Raw genomic sequence first — 9076 nt, 5'->3', positions numbered from 1 at the left:
TTTTTCAAGAATATATTCTATGAAAGCCCACTAGTTGAAACAAGGCATTCTGATAAATATTGGGTTTGTGGAATAAGAGTTATTCCAATTGTTTTGAGCCATCTCAAGGGGCGGCCATTTTGTCACTTCTGTCGACTGAAAATGACATCACAACTGCTCAGGGCTCAGATAACGACCAATCACGGCTGACCTGTCTTCTGAAGCTGAGCCGTGATTGGTCGTTACCTGAGTAGTTGTGGTGTCATTTTCAGTCAACAGAAGTGGCATAATGGCAATCCCCTGAGATGGCTAAAAAGGGGTGGATTATGCTGCTTAACTCATATTCCACAAATGCAATATTAATCAGAATTTCGTGTTTCATCTAGTGGGCGTGCTGGTAACATATTCTTGAAAAAATATGTTGGGTTGATTTCCCCTTTAACTCATTCACTGTCATTGACGACTTTACTTGTCTTTTCACAGTCCAGCCATTTAATCCCAGGAATGTATTTATATATATTTTTTCTACATTTTTTCAAACGTTTGGGTAAAAGAGGGTCTGAAAATATATGGCGGTGATTTAATATAGCAAATAAGCAGTGGTGGGCAACAAGTTAGGTCACATGACACTCATTTTCACAATCTCCAGACGGATTAACCCTTGCGAGGCGTTTTGATTGGCGTTTTAAGAGGGAACAGAAGGTCACTAATTCAGGATGACCCTCGGCAAACGCGACCCTCATAAAGCAAAGCGAGGAGCCAAATGAGTGTGCGGCATCACCAGGCGTCAAAAAAGGCTCTGATTTTATCACCATGGCATAATTGTATCTTCCAATGCAAACTGACGAATCAGCGTTTTGACAGAGCATGCTTTGCAGATGTTGCTTGACAAAAGAACACGATTCCCCGGATCCAGTGAGTGAATACGATGACCATCAAATGACACACTTTAGAGGGCACAAAACCATACGTTTCTTCAGAGGGTGTCCTAGAACTGCGTGGTTTCTCCCACCCAATGAGAAACACAAAATATAATGACAATGACGAAACCGTAATAGAATACAGTGATGACATTATTCTGCTATAATATTGTATTAAAAGCTAATTGGTTTTGGTAAGGTCATGTAGTTTGTCACCCGCTTTAGAAGCATATTTACACCCACCTAATTTCAAAATGATTCTAGACATACTAAATACACGACAGCAATGAACTAATTGCGAGCACTTGGCAGAAGTGTGCTGGAGGAGCAGTGAATCCTCCATAGTGCCGTCTGTAGCTACGTGTGGCATCTATGCAGCCTCTCTCCAGTTTAACAGTGTGTGCCAGGGCCCCGCTCTGCCTGCCGGAGCTGTACGTGCAGGCATTATTATCATTATATTAATGTGACATTAATTGCTTTTACTTTTTCACTCCATTAAGTGTGCTCTATCTCTTTGGGAGCCCGGCCAGATGGTTTATCACTTCTCGTGCTGTTGGTAGCACCATTAATGGGCTAAGACACTGAGCTATAAAATAATTGCGCCGCAGTGTTGGAAATGTTCGGCGTGCTAATTGAAAAGTAATTGCGGAGGTATAGTGCAACTGTCACGCCATAAAAGCCTGTCATAGGGGAGGAGGAGGGCTCTCTAGTAAAAGGCTATTGTTTGCTTTCATACTATAAAGTGGTCAAAGACATGGAGCAACAATCTTTATGCTAACGGGGGGAAATGATCCATTGAAAAGTCCACTCTTATCCTCATCCGCCACGTGTGTGAATATATCACATTTTATACTCCAGTCATTTACATGTATACATCTACATATAGTAAAATTAACATTGTGAGCAGGAGTCAATTAGGTAACAATGACAATGGAGGAGATGTGATTCGACTTTGAGGAGGTGAGGGCTTTACATTAAGTTGGCAGAAAAAAAGTGTTACGATCCATCAAATTGAATTTAGGACCCCAAAGCAGACTCAGTATAATAGTAAAGTACGTTTACTCACAAACGTGAAAACACAAGTACAAACAAAAGGTGATGTGGACAGAAGTTGACGTGAAGCAAATGCTACAGTGAGAAAATGTAAACTAAAAGAGATGGACAGAGCCACACCCAAAGGATGACGCAAAAATAGCAAAACAGGATTTACACAAGAATAGAAATACTATAAATTAGCAGAATCTAGCAGTATACTTATAAAGAATAACAGATAACACAAAGTAATTAGAAATACACTGGTCAACAGCAAATTTTAATCAGAGATGGATTTACCTATCTCTAAATGTATTTTTGATGCAGATTACAAAAATGTTTTCTTTTTTCGGGTATTAATGTTTTTGAGATATTTACATTTTTTGTTTTTAAGTTTGATTTGCTTGCGCAGTACGGATTTTACCATGCATGACGTTTCAGAATAAAAATCCACCTGTTGCTGAACCTAACTCTTAAACCATAAATATTACTCAAATACTATACTACACATTATGATAATGTTATTATTTTATACCTATTATTTTTGAAAATCTGGTTTGTATTTGGAATCAACGAAAGACAAAAAAAAAATGATAGAAAAGTTGACTTGCATCTCTGATTAAAACATTTAGTAAAAATGTGTTGACCAGTGCTATGAGAGTGAACAATATGACAACCTGGCAGTATCCTTCCTTAAACACCCTCAGCGTTGAATTTGTATCATCCCAATACTCAGACATGAAAATAACTTTTCCGTCAGTTATTCTGAAAGATGCTGCCAAAATACTAATAACAACCGACTGAAAATGTTGGTCAATAGCAGTAGCTATTGCTGTGTATTTGGCACCTGGGCCTTCAGTGGGAACCCTGCTCAGCACACAACCACTACCATTCAAAATGCCTCTGATTAACCCCAACTAAAGTTCAGAAGTTTCGGTAGGCTTTTTTCCTGATTTTTTTATAGTCACATTTTAGAGCACGAGCAAAGATCCGCATGAAAACTTCCGCAGCACCAGACACACGTGTGACCATTTTCCATCAATCAATCAAACCACACATGCCTTCACACAAGCATTTGCATGATTAAAAGCCTCATTTCAAATAGACACCTGGCCTTCTCTGCAACTGAGTAAATAAATACACTTGGTACTGTTTCCCATTTGAGGAAATACTGTAAATCTATCACAATGATTGAAGTTTTCCAGCATCGCATCTCCTGCGACTGGAAGCTAACCGGGGCTCCAAGGCCACCAAGAGTCAGTCCAGAGTTTGTATCCGTCCCATTATTGATGAACGCTCGTCGTTTAAGGTGATGTCGGGTCAACGAGAGGGCCGCTGCGCTCTCATTTAAGCCGTCATTATGAAAACAAATCAGCCTCTTGCTGCTTATCAGCCTCTCATCGACTCCCCTTGATGCCGCTGTCGAGCGGCCAATCCAACATATTGACACCCATTGACTGGGACTTGAGGAAGAGGAAGATGGTGAACTTGTCCAACACAGATCAGGGTCAGGGCAAGGGTGGGAGGCTTGGGGGGTTTGTTTGTGTGTCTGTATGAGATCCAATAGTGCTGCGTGTGCTCCAAATGAATGGGATGAAATGAGGCCTGGTACTGGAGTGACTAATTCCACTAGGTATTATTTTGCATTCTTTTTGTCTTTTTTGTTTGTTTGTCTTTACATCACAGGGAGTAAAACGTTTGATTAGCGCAAGACATATCAACCCCGTAGGTTAAAGATCCAGTAGGAAGCGCATCTCACCTCAATACCCAATTTCCCCTCCCCTCCTTGCTGCTTCCTTCCTCCCAAGGTCAATACCTACAAAAATGGGTCTAAGGAGGAGGCGTAGTACTCCAAGCGTGGTCGCGCCCTCCACCAATGCCCGCTCAAGGGCTTCAGGGGGCAGCGACGCTATGTCAGACTAAAGTGAAAAGTGTACCCATTGCCTCTTTATGTCTCCATTTGGCACCCTCATTAAGGCCATTCATGAACACGTTAGAAGGCGCCCGCACATCCGGCGTTGCCCCCCACCCTCCAAGGTGCACCTTTGCTAATCAAATAACTCTCATTAAAAGCCCATTGGAGGAAGAGGGGGTCACCGCGGTGATTGTATCCATATAGTGCGATCATACTAATGTAGTATTGATTGCCCCCAGTCACCATGGCACCGGGACAATAGTCCAGTCCTGCAGGCCTCTGGTCAGTCCCCCAGCGGCGTCCTCCCCTCCCGCTCGGCTGGCTATGTGACCCATGTAGCAGATTAAAAAGCATGGCTCCCTGTGCTCGTCTTTGTGACGCGGGACGCCGCAGACGGCAGCGGCAGACAAAGTCGGAGGACAACATCTAAATGCATTCATAAACATTGTCCTCAAAGAGGCAGCTCCACGCCGTCGTAAATCTCCACCTCATCCTCTCCGCCTCTCAATTCCCTCCCCGCCGGCCGGCGGCGGCCTGTCAAGCTTCAGAGGAAGTATAAACAAGGAGTGTGTGAAAATACAGCGAGGTGAAGCGTGCACAAATGTGGAGCTCACAGAAAGTAGTCCCCTGTGACTGCATGTGCAGCACCACACAGCCTGCGGTGAAGGGCTTGCACTGAGCCAAAGGATTTGTTTGTTCTCACAGAAAAACACTTGGCCGCTTACATAAAATATGTGTCTCAAGCCCGCTTTTCTTCTCGAGTTGACGTCAGATTGAATTCCAAATCTCTGAGAGCGTTTCTTTGGTTATTTTGTCGGGACAGCTGTCCGCATCCATCCAGCAGACCACACAGAAAGAAGCCGTGGAACGTACAGAGGACTAAAGATGGGAGACCATTTTCAAAATGTCTCCATTGCTTGATCACCCACGTCTATTTTTGATTCAAGTGAGTGATTTGCATAGAAAAGTTCATAAGCACGGGACATAAGGATATGGCCATAAAAGCGAGCAATAAAAAATTTAACTATGACAGAATATTAAAAGTGGCAGTAAATTGTGGCAAAGGCAGCCACTTCGTCGGTTGGGACCGCTAATCTCAGGCTCACTGTACACAGAGAATAAAACATCACCTGCAGCAGCCTGACAGATATGCTCGGCTCTCACACTCTCATCCCGGCTGCATTGTTAAGATTTAAGATAATGACACAATGACTTTCACATTGATGCCGACATTGAATCTTTTTTAAGAGGCCTCCCGCCGCACAGCCGCGTCGGCCTGTCAGCCCCTGGCAGTGAAAGAGTTGAATGTCGTTTCCCGACGTCGGGAAGAAATTGTTCGTAACATCGGGCCCTCACACTTGTCTCAACTCATTTATTTCAGCCAAGGTCTGCGGATATAAATAAAAGGAAATGTTACTGGCGCATTTCAACTCAGCGCCAGCCTTGAGAGCGGTAATGTAACCACATATCATCAAAAGTGCTGAATCTCCTTTTGTCACCACACATGACGTGCAATTCCCCCAAACATATTCACGCCGGTTGCCATTCGGACAAATAAATAATCACACAACACGCAGGACAGACCCTTTACTTCAGCCTCTTAGGTAATGCTCAGTGTCCATCACACTGATACAATGGCAAGCCAGTGCCCAAAAGGCATACCATTTCCTGGATAAAAATAGGCCTCAGATGTCCAACAAAAAATGGAGTCCAAACTATTTCTCAGGGGACTGAGCGTCCAAGTGTCTTTTCATTTTTTCTTTGGCTTTTTGTGTTTTGTATGAGCTACATGGTAGTTCTGATTTGTCTTTTTGACTTTTATGACTCAAACCACATACAGTACATTTATTATCGCCTCATATTATCACACAACAAATAGACGCGTAGCTAGTTTTGAAAGAAGAAGTCAAGGAAAATAGTGAAAAGTGATTTTGTAACAAATCATTCACTATCTTCAAATGAAGACAATTGGCATTTTTTTGATACGGAATTTACCAGGAAACATGGACAAGAATCACATGAGTTCGGACAATGTCATTATAAAGTGCCTATGGTGTCCTTATCAGAATCTCAGTCAATATGAAAATGAAACTCTGAGGTCTCATTCTAAGTGGCTAAACATTAGCTCACATATCAATACAATGATAAATCTCTTCAAAATTATTTCCCACACACTCTGCTAAATATAGTAAGTGTGTGTCATGAATGACAATAATAAATTGATAGGAGCTTTTGTTTTCATGTATATTCTAGTTTCATAATCATATTAAACATTTTCAAAGGAGACAGACATAGTGGCTGGATGCTGAATTAATATTTACACATATGTTTTGTAATTCACATTGAATTGTGTACGTGTATGTCCACTATGTCATAGTGAAATATCAATTAAAACAGAATCGGAATTGTGAAATGTATTTGTTGAACGTGACAAAGTCTGTTTGTCAAGTAGCTCAAGTGGCGGTCCACCAAGTGCCCATTAAATGCGAATGTCCACTCTGTCAACAAGCTCACATTTTTTGCATGTAAATTGTCTGCTTGCAGTTGCCCTTAATTTATGAAAGAACGTGTGGCATTTGGACAAACATGCCTATTTAATAACACATCATTTGATAAAATGAATAATGTTCAATAGAAAATCTCAACATTTTTTGGTGTGGAATTGGGAAGTCTCATTGACACATTATTTTGATATTGACCCATTTGCTGTAGTAGGCCACATGAAATGAAATTGTGCCCAGGTCTTGACTTTGTCACCTGTGGCAAAGAGGAAATGTATGATGATAACCATAGAAATGAAAATGGAAGTTAAGGGAAGTAGCTTATCTGTTGGGACTTGGGGTTTGGAACAGAAGGCTCACATTCCGCTGTGGACAAAAAAAAAAAAAAAAGAGAGATTCTACTCTGCTTTCAGCCTACTGTTGAGGTGCACTTGAACAAGGCGCCGAACCCCCAGCCACCCTTCCCCCAACTCAAGAGGTGCGGGCCCCTTCACTCTGATTTGGCTGTGAACTGGTTTGATGTGTAGCTGCAGTTTAACAGGTGGCCCATAGGTGGAGCTCTTCTCATTATAATATACATTACAGTACATGACTTTACCAGCTTCATTTCTCAGCACCTGTCTTGAGGGTTCTCTCTCTTTGCCCTCTGGCTTTCTGCGGAGAGGAAAAACACAGTTAGAGAAATAAACATTGCACCTTTAAACTATCACTCCCTTGAACTTCTTAAATCTGAATGTCCATTTGTGTTTTCTGCCTGTACTTAACAAATCAGACGCCCTGTGAGAGCAACACAAACTGGCAGGTCCCCGGAGCAGGATGACTTAATTGAGCTATCCTGGGAAATCTAATTACAATAATGCACAGAGGATTGTGATCTATTCCCTCCGCTTCTGCTCCAACACCTCCACAACACACACACACACACACGCACCCTCCCTCCCCCGCAACCCCCCCCCCCCCCACACACACACACACTCGCAAGAGAACGGGCAGAGGGTGAGGCATGGCGGTAGAAAGAGGCACAATGTGCAACAACTGTAAAACATTTCATGGGAGATGTTTTAATCACAATTCATGGGACAGTAAAAAATGAAACAGCAGCACAGTCACTGAGCAGCCTCGTCGGGTCAAAACAATGACAAGGGAATAAAGCAGTGGCGGCTGAGCATTTGGTTCCTGGGCCTCGAGTGGCGCTTGGCCGACTTAATAACACTACTATCTGCCGCAATTATTGAGGCCATCATACTTATCATATCACCAGAAATGCTGATTATGTTTTGTTAGTCGAACTTGCTTTCTTTGACTTAACAATCGGAGGAAAGAAAAAAGCTGACATCATTAAGTGTGGAAAAATTTCAAGTGTGATTGGTTAAAAAAGCAGCCCCATTGCTAATACAGTAGAGTTCAAATTACATCGGACAGAACTGCTGATTCTGAAGGCCCTGAGCAGATTAGATTGACATGGCAACACATAGAGGCTGAAATCGGATTGGACCAAAAAAAAAATCTAGAAGCAGTGCAGCCATGAGAAACGCTATGAAATGAAGAGAACTGATTGCTGGGAACAGATCATATATGTACGTACGTCATTTCTTCTGGTAGTGTTTAGGTCCTGACTGGAATATAACAGCTTTTTCCTGTGATTTCATATTATTTATGGCTCCTCTAATGGAGCGTCATGTGAGGGTGGACGTGTGAAAAAGAAGGAGCAATATTAGCGAGAAAACACACTCAATTTTCTATTGCCCCGTGCAGCCGGGGAAGGATCATTGCCACATGAGCGTGCGGCGTTATTGAGCAAATCACGCCAATTCAAAGTGACATTTGCAGTGTATATCGTTGTTGCCAGAGCCTAGTAAACACTGCAGACACACATGCACACACACGGTGCACTTATTGTGATTCCGAACAGAATGCATCCTCTGACTGCTCATTGATGCTGTTCGTCTGGCTCAGCTTGTGCTAACGGAAAGACGAAAAAATAGTTTCAGACGCCTGTCCTTATAACATTAGAGACACTTTAACGTTAAGAATGCTCATAAATGTGGCAAGACGTGAATACATTGGCGTGGGCGACTGAATTTTCCGTACACGCTAACACTGTGGACAGAAAGAATTGTGTATGCTTTCTCGTGGAGTCAATAGGAGCGCATGTGTGTTTGTGATTGAGAGCAAGGTCAAAGGGACGCCACGCAGGCTTGCCAATGGGGGAGCGTTGAACGACGAGAGCGGGGCGGGCGGCGGGGGCTTGGCGGCGGGCTGCGCCTGTGCCCAAGGCCAAAGCCACACAGACGGACACCATATTGAAATTAGCAAATGGACTGCATAGTGTCGCTTGCTGCCCCATTTGTGCTCGCCTCCTCTGGATGATATACACATGCGCTCAGCCAAGGGATGCCGCACTTTCAAAAGGGCAGCGATGTGCAGGAGAGGTGGGGTGTGCGCGTGCGCGCGCGTGTGTGTGTGTGTGTGTGTGTGTGTGTGTGTGTGTGCGTGGAGGGGGGCAGGGGCGCCACGGGAGTGTCTAACCTCCCCCTGTCCTAAAATGAAATGGGTAGGCTCTTATTTATTTACAGCATGTTTTGCACTCATCTCATAACACTGTAAATTACCTGCATGGTCAAGGCTCTCCCCTCGCACAGGAGAGTGAAGGGACACTAAAGCATTTGATCTATATGAAATTTCATTCAGGAATCACATGCGATCCGTCCATTTCCATAAATCACACT

The sequence above is a fragment of the Filicampus tigris genome, chromosome 13, assembly GCF_054856515.1.
Source record: "Filicampus tigris isolate MCC_2025a chromosome 13, RoL_Ftig_1.0, whole genome shotgun sequence".
NCBI lineage: Eukaryota > Metazoa > Chordata > Actinopteri > Syngnathiformes > Syngnathidae > Filicampus > Filicampus tigris.
The sequence above is the reverse complement of the archived record's forward strand: the minus strand, read 5'-3'. Positions refer to the sequence as shown.